The sequence below is a fragment of the Castor canadensis genome, chromosome 2 (assembly GCF_047511655.1).
Source record: "Castor canadensis chromosome 2, mCasCan1.hap1v2, whole genome shotgun sequence".
In the NCBI taxonomy this organism is placed as follows: Eukaryota; Metazoa; Chordata; class Mammalia; order Rodentia; family Castoridae; genus Castor; species Castor canadensis.
In genome coordinates this window covers 46,619,206-46,636,521 of record NC_133387.1, presented here as the reverse complement: position 1 = coordinate 46,636,521, position 17,316 = coordinate 46,619,206, and the positions used below count along the sequence as shown (strand labels likewise).

Genomic DNA, 17,316 nt, shown 5'->3' with positions numbered 1-17,316 from the left:
AGGGAGGAAGGGAGAAAGGCGAATGATGGTGGGGGTGCATTTGACTAAGATGTATTGCAAGAATTTTTGTAAATGTCACAATGTACCCCCAGTACAACAATAATACGATAATAAGGATTTTTTTTTAAAATTATGCCTTCTTGGAAAAATAACCCCTTTTTCATGATCCAAGGCTCCTCTTTTTCCCTGATGATCTTCCTTGTTCTGAAGGAATCTGTCTGAAATTAATATGGCTACTCCAGCTTTCTTTTGATTAGTTTATATATGACATGTCTTTTTCCATCTCTTTAATGTATTTGAGTCTTTATATTTCAAGTGGATTTCTCATAGACAATATAGTTGGAGTTTACTTTTTACCCATCCTAACAGTGTCTGTCTTTAATACATGTATTTAAACTTTCACACTTAAGGTGAAGGTGACTATTGATGTGCTTGATTGATATCTACTAGTAATTTTCTTATTTATGCTTTTTGTTTGATATATTTCCCCTCTCTTTCTGCCTTCCTTGGTTTTAATTAGGAATTGTATATAGTTCCATTTTGCCTCATCTGTTACTGTATCCATTTTATTTCTAAAAAATGTAATGGTTGCCCTTGAATTTACAATATACCTTTTTAACTAAAGTTAAAAATTAACTTTCAAACACTACCACAGCTAACATTCAGTGCAGATGTCTTAGACTATTTCCAGTTTCTCTGTACCGTCTTTTGTGACATTGTTGTCCTTCATTTGTCTTGTCTGGGATGCAATGTTAAGGGGCTAGGAATGTGGTTCAAGTGATTGGGTACTTGCCTGGTAAACATGAGGCTCTGAGTTCTGGATATGTGGTTTGGTGTCTATCAATTTCATTATGTTATCAACCATTATATATTAAAATATGTATTTATTTTATAATTCAAATATCCACAAGGAAGAATATATTTGTAACCTATATGTGAAAAAAATGGAAAAAATATATTTATATATTATATATATATATATATAAAAAAACAGTTATTTTTCCTGCTCTGTTCTCTATTTCTTCTCCTCTGGTATTCTAGTTATGCAGATGTTACTCTTTGGAAAATTTTCCCACTGTTGTTTTGGTTTTGTTTTGAGTTCATTCATGTTTTTCTTTACACTCCAATTTAGAGGTTTCTACTGACCTCTCTTCAAATTCTCTGATTCTTTCTTTAGTCATATCAGGTATACAGATGATTCCATCAAAGACAGTTATAATTTCTATTTTTAATTTCTACTATTTCCTTTTAATTTTTTCCTCAGCTTTCTCCTTCTCTACTTATACTATCTAAATATTCTTACATGGTGTCTCTTTTTTCTATTAGAACTTTTAGCATAATTATTTAAAATTCCCTCTCTGATATTTCCAAAAGCTATGTCATTTCTGAGTCTCTGTCTCATCTATCTATTTTTCTCATTGCCTTTTAGCATGCTTTGTAATTTTTTAGTAGCACTGTTTTTTTTTTTTTTGTTATTGTTTTAAGATGGGATCTCTCTATGCAACCCAGTCAGGCCTCAAGCTCACAATCCTTTCGCCTCAGCCTCCCAGGTTCTGAGATTATAGTTATGTGCTACCATTCTGACCATGTCTTGTACTTTTTGCTCAAAGCCAGCATATTATGTGGTGAAAGAAATTGGGGCAAATAGGCCCTTAGCATGGGGACTTGTGCTGTAGTAAAGTCTTCTCCCCTGGACCACAGTTCTTTGCTATGAGGAACCCTGGCCATAATCACAGTGGTGCTCTTCCTTTTCTTCTATTAGAACCATGAAGAATATTTCCCAGATTTTTCCTGTGAGAATCTGGCAGTGTTCTTAGCAATGCCATAAGACTCCTATGTGGGTTGAGACTTCCACCTGGCATGCTGAGGGGCCTCCAGCCAACAGTCCCGGAAGAAGTGAATCCTGCTAGTTACCATGTAAATCAACTTGGAATTTGATGTTTTTCTCATGAAATCTTCATATGAGACTACAGACTGTGCATCAACACCTTGATTGCAGATGTTTGAAAGAGCACAAAGGAGAGGATCCACCTAAGTTAGTTATGGGCCATTTGTGATCACAGAACCTGTGAAATACTTGTATGTTGTGTTAAGCTGCTATTGGTGTAGTTTGATATATACTACTGGATACAATATGTACCAGAAATAACAAGTTGGATAAAAATCCAGGTATATATTTAATTAAACATGAATTTATCTACATAACAAGCTATTTTATTGTTTTTGTTCTTACAATTTGCCAGGTCACTGAGTGAGGCACTTGAGATATAATGGTGAAACAGAGACACTGTAAAATTAACTAACTCCAACTAGAAATGATGGGATCCATATGCATAAAGTTATACCCCTGCAAAGAGAATAACTATATTCTTACAAAAATATGTAGAAGATATAAAAAATAATGCATTGCGAGGCATTCAGTATCCTGGATGGTAAGTCAGAAGTCAGCCTCCTGGGGCAGACACTCTGCTTGGGCTCCCTGCTGCAGCCTCAGGGCTCAGAACAAGACTTCTCTCAGGAAATATGCGTAGTAAATATTTGTCCAGTGAATGAAATGCTAAGAAATAAATTCTTCCCAAGTGGACTCATGGATTTAATGTAATATTGCTGAATTAAAATAATTCAAATATCCATCAGGAAGAATATATTTGCAACCTATATCTGAAAAAGATTTCTGAACATTGTAAAACTATAGGTCATCCAAAGAGTGACACTTGTACAAAGAAACAATAGACATATCAGCTGAAAGAAGCTTAAACTCTGAAATCAATCTCATATTTATTTTTTTTAACTTTGTCTTAGGAAAAGGAAACATCACCAATTAATAAGGCTTGGCTATGTTTGAATATTGAGAAAATTGGATATTTTGTGGAAAGAAATCAAGATAAATGCTAAGTTTAGACAATACAGCAAGTAAAATTTCATATGGATGAAATAATTAAATATAAAAAGGAAATTAAAAATAAATACTTAGTGGCTTTAAGTATGTGGAATTACATTCTAAGAATAAAAGAAATAATGAAATGTAGAAAAATGATTAATAAAATATGCTTGCAGAAATAAAATGTTCTTGAACATAAAAAATGAGTAAAAGACAAACTTCAAACTTACTTAAATACTTAGACCTAAGATGACAGACAAGGATAGCTAATTTCACTTATAAAGATGTGAAGTTTTGTATATCAATACAAAAAGTCAATTGTTTTGATTTTAAAATTGAAAAAAAGGACATGAACTGATGATTCATATAGAAGACAAGCAAATGGAGAATAAAAAGTGAAAAAGTTTAATTTCAGTACTAATAAAAGATAGGTTAAGTAATCAATCAGCATTATTTTACCTCTGAAATTAGAAAAATTAAAAAAAAGTGATAATACTTAATGCTAATAAGGGTGCAGGAGCTGCAGTTAATATTGGGTTTGTTAGAGTTTAAACTGCTATAAAGCTTTTTTTTGGGAAGAATGAGTAACATCAGAATCTTCATAAACTCAAGTAGTCTAAGTTAGGTCAACTCATGTGAACAAAGATCTGAATGCAAAGATGTTCTTACCAGTGTTATGATAGTAAACAAATAAGCAAAACAATGACCCTACAACTTGAATTTCCAAAAGTGTGGAGATGACTGAATAATTTGTAGATGTGTTATATAGCCTTTGTAAATTATATGTTCACCTATGATAGGAACATGCTTGCAATACAATGTTAAGATGGGCTGCAGAGGTGGTGTTAGCAGAATGGGATACAGATGTTCTTACATGTGTGTTCATAAATTCCTCCTAAATGAATTCATGGGTTTAATGTCATCCTAATTAATTCTAGGGATTTTATAAAAATAGCTTAAGAATCTACCAGGAAGATATATTTATAACTCAATGTGAAAAAATTTTGAAAAAAGAATTCTGAACATTATAACCCAATGAGTGACACTAATATGAAGAAGTTAGTATGTACGACAGATATCAGCTCTCTTTCTCTCTCCCTCTCTCATCTATTTATCTAGTTATCTATCTACCTATCTATCTCTACCATCTATCTCTATTATCTACCTATCATCTATCTATCTGTCACACACAAACCCAGAGGTAACAATAAAGAAATGCTCCAAAAACCAAAAGCTGCTGTAGTCTTCCATTTTGTTTTGTTTTGAGACATAGTCTCTCTATGCAGCCCAGGCTAAGCCCAGGCTTGCCTGGAACCCTCAATTCTCCAGCTTCCTCCTCCAGAGTGCTGGGATTATAGATATGTATCAACATGCCCAGCTTTCCGTGGTCTTCTGAATGGTGAAGTTCTCATGACCTGTGTGAGCTTGTCCTATGACTCTAACTGGGGGCACTGGGAGATGCAGAAAGGACAAAAGATAGAAGACTAAAATGCAAAAACCTGGGGTCAGGTGGGCTGGGCACTCTGATGGAGACACACAAAGCGAGAGCAATCTTTCTAAAACAAGCTCAGATCCTTTTGGAGCCTGTGGTTCAAACTTCTTCATGTGACTTACAGACCCTTTGGTGGCCTCACCAACATCTACCCTCACCAACATCTATCCTCCTTCATTTGTGTACCCTCTGATAATTCAGTGCCTTTGTATGTGAAGTCCTCTTTGTCTGAACTTTCTCTCACTTTGTTAATTTTGCACCTCAATGTCTTAATCCCCATGAATTTTCTTCATCACCAATACTCTCCCACCATCTGTTTCCAGTGACAAAAGATGCAGAAAGCTGGGGTCAGGTGGGCTGGGAGCTCTGATGGAGACACACAACAGCCTTGTCCACCCCAGTGAGTTTATTATATACAGTGGTGAACAAGGAGTTAGAGCAACAGTTCTCGGGGGAATGAGGGGGCATGACATTGCAGTTATTGGGAACAGGAGGAACTTCTATCACTACTCTCTGAACGCAAACATCTTAGAAGAAGTGGCTGTGCTGCATTTTGCCCTTGCCCCCTTCTGCAGCTGGGGCTGTGCTAATTCAGCCTGCAGATTATTTGACACAACTGTGCTTATGTCAAATTCTCGTAGGCTTCTCATACTCCACTCTCCACAGATGTTATGAGCAATTTTTATTTTTATTTACTGTTTAATCTAATCTCTAAAATAGCTATAAAGCTATTATCTTATAATAAATTTTAAGTTTTATATGCAAATTTCTTTATAGTTGCCTATTAATGTGAATTTGATAATTTTCTTATTGCCACTTTTACTCAAATATGGTGGTTTATGCATCATGGCATAAACTCAGGAAGGAAATAATTTACTCCTAGCTTCTATATTATTTCAGCTTCAACAGTTTTACACCACCATAATGAAAGGAGAATCTCTTCCATTTTTAAAGACTTCTAGAAAACACAACTCCACAAACATCTTTGTTAGCCTGTTTATTTAATGATTTCTAGCACTACAGATTTTCTTTATGTTTAACATAAACACCTCAGTTCCAAAAAAAACTAATTTTGGGGGTAGGGTTCACCATTTCTACCAATAACAGAGCCATGACACATCAGTCAGTTATAGTATTGAGCACCTGTTATGCTCTGTCTCTGAAAATTTGTTGATATCATCTCTGATTTTTTCAGAAGGAGCAGATAAACATAATGTAAATACAGAATGCTGTAGAGTAACAAACCATTGTTTAAATAAAATACCTTTCTATTCTTACTATAGATGCTTCATAAATTCTTTTAAAATAGTGCTGGGTACTTTTTATTTAGTAAACTACCTCTAACATTTATTAGTAAATATGAACATATTTAGTCATGATCCCTTACTCTTAATCAGTGCTCCATAAAATCCTAATTACTTAACTTCACCAAAGAGGTTTGCAAGACCTGAATTTCATGAATAGAAGAATACCTTTCATCCTTTTAGTGGTATGGGATAACTGCTCAACAAAGAGGAAAAGTAAATTTCTTTGTTTTCATCGTTTTGGAGTCTAAACAACAAAGATCTTGGTATTTCTAGCTCATTGTATGTGTCCTACCTACCAGATGCTTAATAAACTTGGTTGCTGTGTCACCTTTACTTTATAGCCTACTCTGATGTTCGCCATATGAGGCAAATATTCACATTTTGTTTTTAGGTAAGTGCTCTACCACTGAGCCACACCTCTGTCCTGCACTTTGAATATTAAATATTTGGCTTTCCTCCTCTCCTTCCCTGTGCTCTGTTCCCTCCCTTCCCTCATCCTGTTTGACTCTATTCTATCTGTTTTCTTAACTACCGTTCACATGATTCATGTATTGAAAAACAAATTTGATTTGGGGAAATCTTATTTGCTTTCTCTATTCTTTTCTTTTTTTTAACTTTAAAAATATTTAAGGTGCCATAATATACACCTAAAATATATAAAAAGACCAATCAAACAAAGGTAAAGCAAAAGCCCAATAATTAAAATGACTGAGAAATCAGGGGACAAAGGCTAAAGATGGTTCTATTAAACAAGAAAGCCATGGGGAAAGAAAATTGAGGTGATTGATTGAGCAGAGATTTGCTGAGTTTCCAGTCAGCCAATTTAAAAAAATAGTATACATTGATTAATGAAATAAATCATGTAAGCTTTAATTTCTAATATAAGGTTGATCCAAAAATCTCTGTGGCTTGTGGAATGGTTTGAGATTATTCTTTAGATTGTTGTTTATTATGGAGTTACACTAGGACTTCATTGATCAATTGAGACTTGAATTGATCAGCTGCCTTGTGCCTAGCACCATGGTAGATGTGGGACACATGAGGAAGCATAGTCAACAAACCTGCCCTGGAAGAACCCATTCTAGGAAAGGAAGATTGACTAATAATTACAGAAGTAGTAGTAGTAATAATAATGTGAATGGTGTAATGGTTGAACCTCTACCAAGGTAGAGTTTAATTTAATTGGAAAGGTAGGCAAGGCAATGTCTCTCAGGGAGTGCTTCTGGGATGTGGTGATTTCTGAGAAATTTGTGAGGCAGGCAGGCAGAGAAAACAGCCTTGAGAAGTCATGAAGTCTTGAAATGCAGGATGAGCATGTGGGGTAGCTTGTAGACTTGCACTGCTGAAGCAGAGAGGTTCTAGACAGTGGAGAAGGGGATGCCTGGACCAGGCCTGCACCATACTCACAAGCTTAGATGTTACCTTTCTGTGATGAGGACCATGGAACGTTTTAAACCAGGAGAAGACATGGCTTCTTGCTTTTGGTGACACTGTAGAGGGCAGAGGCCAAGCTACAGACAGGGAAATGAGAGAGAAGACTCTCTTAACTCACATAGACAGTAACAGCAGGGAAAGAATGGAGAGGACTGATTCCAAGAACTCTGCTGTGCCAGTGGTACCATCAAACCCGTTCTCAGCTCCAGCCAAGGTTCTATGTTATTCAGAGAGTTTTCAGAACTTGACACATCTTCTTTTAAGGTCTTTTCTTGACCTGACTGGATTCTTTGGGTTTGAGGAGAATCAGGTAGTCGGTGTACCCATTTCTAAGCCCTTCCATCCATGGCCTTTGAGGATTTTAATGATCTAGAACAATGTTTTGAGGTTGCAGAGTTTGATAGGTTCTTTACTTTCATCAAATTGATATTTCAAAAGTTTATCCAACTGCTTTCTAATTTTTTCTTGCTTAAAAATATTATTTAGAAAGTAGTAGCTATCATATTTTTTAAGGGGACATAGAGTCAATGAAAGAAGTCACAAGTTGCTCAGAGCTTCTGGCAATTCCTAAAGCTTAGGTAGTAAAACTCATCAGCTTGCTAAAACATTGTAATATGAAGGGAAAAAAAATTAGGATCAAGGAATTAGTGTCCTTCCAGCATAAAAAGACTATTTGTTAGCATTTGACTGGTACTAAGTTTTATGTTATTGCTAATAAAAAGCTGATATGTGATTTCTGAAAGATTTTTCAATGCTTGGTGAATACATTTACTCCTTAGTGTTTTATAGCTCAATGGTAAATATTTCCAGACAAAAGTCTAGGTTTCTTAAACATATGTCTTAGTTATTGTAGTGTCATGCATACAGTCACAAGCTGTCACTATTTAATACATATTCAAAGGCTACAACCCATGCAGATAAATGCTAACAATAGAATGAATGTCTCTATTCTCTGTTCTAGATCTTCCAGCTTAACATTTTGACTCAGCAACAATGAGAGCTGAAAAGGGAGTTGAGGTCCAAATCATCCTGCTTATATTTCAGTGTAAGCAATGCTATGGACTCAAGAGATCCTTCAGTGTCTTCCTACCTCCTTCAGAAATGACCCCTGAAGAATGAGACCTGAGAATCTAATTAGTTTACACATTTGTGCTCCATCCTTCAAATCAGCTTGTAGGATAAGAAGCTGCTTCACAGACTTCTCTGCTGTTCTGAAGAGAAGTATCACGATTTGGTTTCTTCTTGGATGAGCCTGTTGATCATCTTGAATTTTGAATGGCCAGTGAAGAAAATTCAGGCAACACAGACTTTACAGATGAGAAGACTGATCTAACACCTACTGGCAAATGTTGGGGGTTCAAAGATGAATAAGAAGCTTCCTACATTCAAGGAGCTCACCACTTGAAGGGAAGCAAACAAGTAAATAATGACAGTTCATAAATGCTACTCACAGCTTCCTCATCTAGAACTGAACACACATTCCTGACACTTTCAAACTAATTGCCACATACCTCTTTCGGCTCACACAAACATCTCTAAAACTTGTGAAGTAACACAACCTTTGAAAAATATTTATATAATCTGCTGGTTTCATAAGAAGAAAAACACTGATCATTTTTTTTTTTTACCTACCTCTTATGTTTCCACAAAAGCCAGTAGGGTTCTCTCAAGTGTTTCTGGATTTGTTTAGATTTGACTAATTCATTGAGAAATTCATGGAGAAAGAAGGATTAGCCAATATATAGCTTTACAACTCATCAGAAATGCCACAGCTCAATTAGCTAAAGCCGGAGCATTCCACAGGCATGATCCCCATAACGACATTAAACAGATTTTCTGTGATTTGTTTCAGAACAAAATTCTTCTCACCCTTCTTTGGTGATAAATGCTGTTTAACACAATTTGAATATTTAAAAACATTAGATAAGGGTGTAAGCTGTCATCTAAGGATAAAGTGTCATATTCTAGCCCAAAGCATATTTTCCCAGTGGTCATTACCCTACATTAGTTGGTCAGAAGACAAGGAGTTTGTTCGCTATCACTGGTAGCAACCTACCCACTGTGGCAGAGAAAGGGTCATCCTTTGTTATACTTGACATGGGAATTTACATGTATTGCGTGAAGAACCTGTGAATTCTCTAAAGCAGGTTGCAGCTGAGGAGGCAGAAATGTGTTTAGGCTGCAGGAACAGATGAAGACTTCTCTGAACATCTGTTTTTTATTGAGACAGCAGTTACTGGATAGCTGAGAGGGGAGCCAGGGAAGTCACCCCATCTCACTGTAGTTTGAGTTGGTAAGCTGAACCATATATTCACATGCATTTTGGAACTGTGATTTCTTTTGTCTCTAACGTTAATTTTTCCTTGATTGATTGTCTAGAAGCCATCTAGTAATCTGTCAACAAAGTAGATCACATAGAACTGCTTAAGCTAAAGATAGAATCTAATGTATAAATATAAATGTCAGCTTTGGTTATGCTTTAGTTTCTCTGGGAAGACTGTTAGGAATGAGTAAGTATTGTGGTCAGTTTAGTACCATGCCATTCATGGTCCCAAGGGGGGGAAAAACGTAGCGGTGCCACATTGAAAAAGTGTCATATGTTTTCTTAGTAATTACATCTTCTATGTTTACTATTCAAAAAATGCAGGTGCAGGTTTTTGAACAGTGGCCAAGGACAATGTGCCTGACTGGCAGCAGCTCCTAAGTGAGTCATGTTTCACTGTCTGTCGGTTTTTATAACTGTTTTCACTACTAATTTAGTTCTGTGATGCAGTGTGCAATTAGTTCTATTATGGAAGCAGCTGTCTTCAGTTTTACAATGACACTTTCCCTTTTGGCTTGCACAGAGCTTGTTGTGGTTCTGCTGATGTGATGATGGGAGTTGTAAAGTAGTACCTAGATGAGCCACAATGGGACTGGATCTTCCATGCATACAGGATTCTTGCTTATTCAATGCAACCCTAATGCTGTTTTTTGCAGCTCAGTTAAGAGAGTCACAAAGGAAGTTGCCTCTTGCCTGATGTGCCCTGTAGAGGTTGGTGAGCAGGCCACTTGTACCCTTTGTAACCCCATTATTTATAAAAATCTTATTTCTAAGTGATGTGTTAGGACAAAGTTAAAATGGGGATGTATGGTCGATGGAATAAAAAGATTGCATTTGGCTCACTTTCAGATATTAAGCTATGGTTTTTAAGAACCATGATGAAGCCCGAATGCAATAAATTCTAGTATATGAACGATAAAAGAATTTGACTTAAGGTTTGGTGTGATTATATGCTTTGGTCTCTTCTGCTCTTTGAAAGAGCATCCAATACTTTCAATGCTTGTTAGTTTCAATCTCAAATCCCTTCTGATTCCCCGCATTCTCTAGCAAGCCTAAAGCAATGCCTATACCAAGTCTGTCTTCCCTACCAAGTAGGGATCCTCAGACAATTTGCATGACTGTGAGAAACTCTACTTCAGAACTTTACTATTTACTCACTAAAGCAACAGCTGGCTATGTCAGTGAACCTGACTGCTACTTATTAGTGGTTGCTATTGGGAATCACTGTATTTTATCAAATTCAGAGCACTTGGGATCAGCTGAAATAGCTGGTTCTTTTATTTTTACTTTCCATTTCTTCTTCTTTAAACTATAAGCTCTTTGAGCACAAGGACTTGCCCTGTTTTATTCATTAAAGTATCTGCAGCAAGTAGAAGAGTGCTAACCACATATTTAACATTCAAGAAATATTTGTTGAATTCGATAAACAAATGACCCATTGTAGAAAATGTGTGTCCAGTAATAGAGGCAGATCAAGGTCCATAATCCCATGGGATTGATTACGAACCTCAGCATGTCAGTGCCTGTGGCAGTCAGATGAAGGAGAAACTGAGACAGGAAGTAGAAGATTTTAGAGATCACAATGCATTGCTAACCATACAGGAAATCTGGGCTGTTTGGGAAAGTAGTGGTAGCACCAAATTTTCTTCCCTGATATGTGGAGAATGGCTGTTGATCTTGCTGTAAGGCATATTGCATTGCAGTTGAATCAGAATAGTTCCTAGAATATTTATAGCCTACTGGAAAAGCAACTAGTGAGGTTCAGAAGCTGTGTCTTGGTAGGTTGACCAACTCATTCTGGCTTGCTGTGAGATGTCCTGGTTTTTACAATTGGTAGTGATATGTCTTGGAAAAACCCTCAGTCCCAGGAAAGTCGGACAGTTAGATACCCTCCTTGAAGGTTTGCTGAGTGTCATATCTGTTAAAAGCTCCTGTCAAAAGGGTGGGGAACCTGGGGACCTTCACTGACATTTATACCTTTAGGGCACTTTTGTGTTCAACCAAGAATGTCTAATAGCAGAAGTTTACCTAGAGGCAGATCTCTTAAGTCCACTCTAGGGATGGTGGCTTAAACCCCATTAATTTCATAAAGGAGCTCTTTAATTTTGTCTTGTGATTAATATGGTCAGGGACAGACCTTTTCCTCAAAAGAGGATGGCTCATTTAAAAGCACTATCTTAGAAATCTTAGTATTTTTTATCTGGTGCTACCTTGTAGGTACTAACATTTGAATCATTTTAGGGGCACACTGCTCCTGGACCATGCCTTGCTGGAAACACTTTCACACATGAAAGTCACATGGATTATTGTCTTAAATGAAATGTACTTCCAGATATAATTTTGCTGATATTTCCAAATGTGTTCCTATTTAGTTCTTTATTTTCCCTAAAAAAGATGAGTAGGATATGATGAGATAAGATTATGGTTTTATAAAACCAGGGTCATATTGTTACATTATAATATACTTTAATTCAATTTGAATACTTTTCCATATGCATAATTGTGTTTAGGCTATGTGACTAAATAGTATTACTTAATGACTTGATCTACAAATGGTCTGAGTTTAGTATTTTTGCAGTGAAACTATTGTGATGGTGGCAAATGGTCACTATATAAAGAACATAGGATTATTCAAATCTGGACTAATTGAATTGAAAAGACAATGAAAACTGTCTTGGATTTAAGGTTTTTAAAAAAAATTTATTCCTTAAAATAAGTCTGGCAACCTATTATAGAAAGTTTGGGAAATAGGTGGAAGGGAAATATTCTATTCTATTAAATTAATTCTATTAATTTAATAGAACTATTCTGAGACTTGTACAAGGTGTGCAGTTGTATTACAACTGTTGTAATAGAATGGTTATTTTATATGTTCCCAAAATCTCTGCTTTAAGGTATTCTCCTGCTTACAGTAGCCTGTTTTAAAGATGACATATCCTGTAGGCTTCATGATAAACACAAACCAAAACCCATAGTAGTTATTCAAAGTATAAAAGATTCGAAGAACACAATGACATAAAACCATCAAATTACAAAAAAATAGACACAGAGAAAGAAGTAAAGAACTTATAAAGCAATCAGAAGCAAAGTACAATATGGCGGTAACAAGTTCTTATATATCCATAATTACCTTGAGTGTAAATGGATTAGATTCTCCAGTCATGTACTTTGTATACATATATAATACAGAACAATGAAACCTTTTGCAATTGTTCTAGGTGGGATCAGGAGGGAGATGAGGGGACAGATGGTGGGGGAAGCCTAATCAATGTTCAATGTAAGGCTATTCAGGAATGTCACAATGAATCCCCCTCTGCACAATTCATGTATGATAATAAAAATGAGGAGAAAAAAGACAATAGTTGAGTAGATTTTTAATGGATATAAATATTTTTAAATTTAGGGAAACACAAAGCAGGGAGCTCTGAAAAACCTGCAGTTTTCCCAGAAAAAAAAAGCATGTGTAAAGTTGGGGCCAAGGAAAATGTGGTTGCTAAAGAGATTAGAGCCATTAAAGAGAAACCAAGGTTGGGTGTGGTTGTACATATCTGTAATACCAGCACTCATAAGGCTGAGATAGAGGATCATGAATTCCAGGCCAGCCTAGAACACACTGCAAGAAGATAGAGAAGCCACCAAGTACTTTGCGTAGAAATAATAAGGACGTACCTGAGGGTGTCTCAGAATTGGCTGATCTCCACTATAGAAGGATTGAGGGTGTAAATGTCTTTGCTTTGAGAAGAGAGCTCTGGATACCCTGCTTGCATGGAGCCACCTATTTCCCCATTTTCAGTCATCTAGGCACTTAGAGGTCACTGACATCCGGTCCAATAGGTCCTAACTACTACTTTAGGTGGTGGCAGACCCTGGTGTTGTTGATGTGATGCTGGTTTTCCAGGCATTCATAATACAAACATTTTATAGGGCATGGAGTTTTCCACCAATTTCAAAGGAAGGCCTGGGAAACTGAGCACTTTGTGATAGAGTTGGACTCCTTGCAGGCCACTCCTGGGAGGGTGAGGCATGCAAGTGTGAAGGTTAAGCTGAAGATGCAATACTGACATCAAGAGTTAGAGATTCAAGGAATGTAGAATGTCTGCTAAAGAAAGCTACAGTCAGTGATCAAAAGACAGCCCAAGAGAAAGGCCATGTGGGGTACAACCAACAAGGTCATAGGAATGAGGTCGCCCAAGCTCATTGGACATGCACACCACATGATTCAGACGCTAGACATGGAACTACAGAATTTAATGTTTCTTCTATTGTGTTTTAGTCTTGCTTTGGTCCTATCCTTCCTTGCTATTCCTTTCTATACTCCTACTCCTTCCTTTTAGAATGAGAAGGTTTACTCTGTGCCATTTAATATGGGAAATTTGTACTTTTTTTTTTTTCAATATTGGGGTTTGAACTCAGGACCTACACCTTGAGCTACTCCACCAGCCCTTTTTTGTGATATATATACAAAACTGGAGATACTACATTTCCTGATTTTATAGCATATTGTAAAGTGATCGTGATCAATACAGCATGGTAAATACAAACACATTTATTGATGGAACAGAGTTGAAAGTCCAGAAATAAACCCACACATTCACAATCAACCGATTTTTTGACAAAAGTACAAAAGTGCTAAGAACACAAAAATGCTAAAAATGACAGTCTTTTCATTACTAGATGGTGTTCAGAAAATTAGATATCCATTGAAATTATCTTTATATTATACCATATAGTAGAATCAACTCAAAATGGACTTATGACTTGAAACAATAAAATTGTAGGAAGAAAACAGGAGAAAATTCTTCATATCTTTAGTTTAGGAAATGATGTCTTAGATATGACCCCAAAAGGACAGGCAACAAAAGCAGAAATAGACAAAGAGAATGGCGTCAAACTAAAAAGCTTCTGCATGGTAAAGGAAACAGCAAAGTACAGAGAACTCATGGAATGGGGAAATATTTGCATGCCACAATCTATTAAGAGATTAATGTCCAAAAATTATAGAGAACTCAAACAACTAAGTAACAAGACAAGAAATAATCAAATTTAAAAATGGGCAAAGGACCAAAACAAACATTTCTCAAAAGAAGACATATACTAGCTAATAGGCATATGGAGAAAGTGTTCAGCATCACTAATCATTCAGAAAATGGAAATTAATATCACAATGAGATGCTACCTCACACCTCTTCAAATGGCTTTTATAAATAAAAGATGAATGATAACAAGTGTTGGAAAGGATGCTGAGAAAAAGAATTCTTAAACACTGTTGGTGAGAATACAAATTAGTATAACCATTATGGAAAACAGTCTGGAGGTTCCTCAAAAATATAAAATGGAAATACCTACAGCCCAGTAATCCCACTTTTAAATATGTACCAACACACAAGTAAACAAACAAAAAAACCTGAAATCAATATATCTGAGGGGTTGCTGTGTTCCCATGTTCATTGCAACATTATTCACAATAGCCAAAATATGGAATCAACCTAAGCATCCATCAATAAATGAAAGGATAAAGAAAATGCAGTGTGTGTATACACAGTGTTACTGTATTTGGTTTTTGAGACAGTCTTATTACGTAACCCAGGCTGGCCTCAAACTCACTATGTAGCCAGGCTGGCCTTGAACTCATGATCCTTCTGCCTCAGTCAAGTGTTGAGATTATAGGTACCATCACATCCATCTATTCAGCCTTCTGTCATTTGCAACAACACAGATGAATCTGAAGGACACTGTGGTACGTGAAATAAGCCAAGCACAGAAAGACAAATAGTGCGTGATCTTAGTGATATGAGCAACCTAGTAAATTTGAACTCATACAAGCAGAATGATGCTTCCCAGAGGAAGGAGTATAGGAAGGGAGAAACTGGGGGAGTTGTTAGTCAGGGGTACAAAGCTTCAGGTACACAGGGTGAGTAGGTTTTGAGAACATACTACACAGTGGGGTGGCTATAGTCAATAATATATTATACATATCAAAAGAACTAAGAATAAATTTCAAATGTTTCACCATAAAAATGATAGGTAACTGAGGTTATAGATACATTAATTAGTGTGATTTAATCATAACACATGTATCAAAACATCACATTGTGTCACATAAATATATACAATTATGATTTGTCAATCAAAAATATGAAAATAATTTTTTAAAAAATGAAATAAGATACTATTGTCTCATGGACTTGACGTGGAAAACACTGAATATGATACATAGTTCTATAATTGATGAAGGCTAAATAAAGCAATTCCCCAGACTCATGTTTAATTGTTTAACATACCTGAATGACTTTAGAATAGCTAAGTACTATATTACTGAGCACTTGATAATGGCAAATGCAATTACCAACTGAAGTGCATTAATATTTTCTGAACTGCATTTATTACTGTGATTGCAAATGATTTATGATTCTATTCATAAAGCATGATTTTATTCTTTGCATTCATCTGATGGACACTTTTATTGACTGATTTCTGTAATAACTATGATGTTACAACATGAGAGTATGTCCGAATAAACTGCAAAAGGAATTGTACTAGCAATAAGAAAGGGGTCCAAAGTTTGCAAATTATTTACTTTTTAAAATAACTTAGAGTTGCTCCAGATTATCGAAGTCATTTTAGGTTGTGCTTCCTTGAGTGAGAGAGAAAAGGAATAGGGTTTGAGGAAGTAGGAAAGGACTGGCCATCATTTGCTTACTCTGTTGCTGTAAAGCAGCCTAGAGAGTGGACACATGGGAGGACAGAAAAAATGTTGGGAATGGCTGGCCTATGCTATCAAAAAGAAGGAATAATGATGCAGGGAAATTGGAACATTATTTATAAAATTCATATTCTTCCTGCACTGAAGTGTGATGGGAAGAGGAAACTTTTGCACTGAAATGTTTATTGAACATTCATCATATACCGTATGTGTTGGGTCCTCCAAGAAGCAGTCACCAGGTTGGAACAGATATGCAAGAGATTTTTTGGGATAAATACCTATGAAGGATAAAAAAAAAAGAGAATAGAGAGTAAGAATACACAGGGAGAACCTTCACAACAAAGCAGGTCTGACATGTGAAAGGAGAGAAAGAAAAGCAATTAGATAAGGTCTCTGTCCTCAGGGTAGTTCTGAGAAAGTTTTGTCCAGGCCAGTCAGAAGTGAGTTAAATGCTGCCACCTCCCCCTCACCTCCGTCCTTCCTAGATAAATTCACCTGAGACCTGTGAATATGACCTTATTTGGAAAAGGGATCTCTGCACATATAATTAAGGATCTCAAGATGAGATAATTTTCGATTGTCCAGGTAGGCCCTAGATCAAATGGCATGTGTCCTTAGAAGAGGAGAGAGAGAGAGAGAGAGAGAGAGAGAGAGAGAGAGCAAGTAAAGATGGATCTGATATTGCAGTTATGCAACAATAAGCTAAAAATCAACAAGGACTTCTGGTAGAGACCAGTAACTAGCAGAGCAACTTGAAACAGGTTTTCCCTCAGAACCTCTAGGAGGAAACACCCTGCCAACACATTGATTTTACACTTCTGACCCCAAAGCTGTGAGATAATATGTTCCTACTATTTTAACCTATTCAGTTTACAGTAATTTGTTTTGGCAGCCACAGAAAACTAATACATAGAACTGAAGTGGTTCATTAGGGGAGTCCTGCTTCCGCACAGGAGCGGGTGAGCAGCAACCATTAGCTGGGAGAAGGTCAGGGAAGCATGGTCTCACCACGACCCAGGCAGTAGTTCCAGAAAGGTGGCAGCTGCCATGCAGCTGTGCTTTCTACAACCATTTCTTGGGGAGATCAGGTGATGGGGCACGACCATCACTGCCAAATTATGAAATATCACTGAAGCAAAAAGCACAGGACACCATCTTTGCTGTCCAGAAACTTTG

General features: G+C 36.4%; 1 long non-coding RNA gene across 2 annotated transcripts in view; it reads left to right on the top strand.

The window, feature by feature from the left end:
* LOC141420639 (uncharacterized) overlaps positions 1-16,479 on the top strand; it is a 147,108-nt gene extending 130,629 nt beyond the window's left edge. For both annotated transcript variants that reach the window (XR_012445143.1, XR_012445142.1), the window contains exon 6: positions 8,076-16,479. This is a non-coding gene — a long non-coding RNA (uncharacterized lncRNA). The remainder of the gene's footprint in view (positions 1-8,075) is intronic.
* The last annotated feature ends 837 nt before the right edge of the window (positions 16,480-17,316 follow it).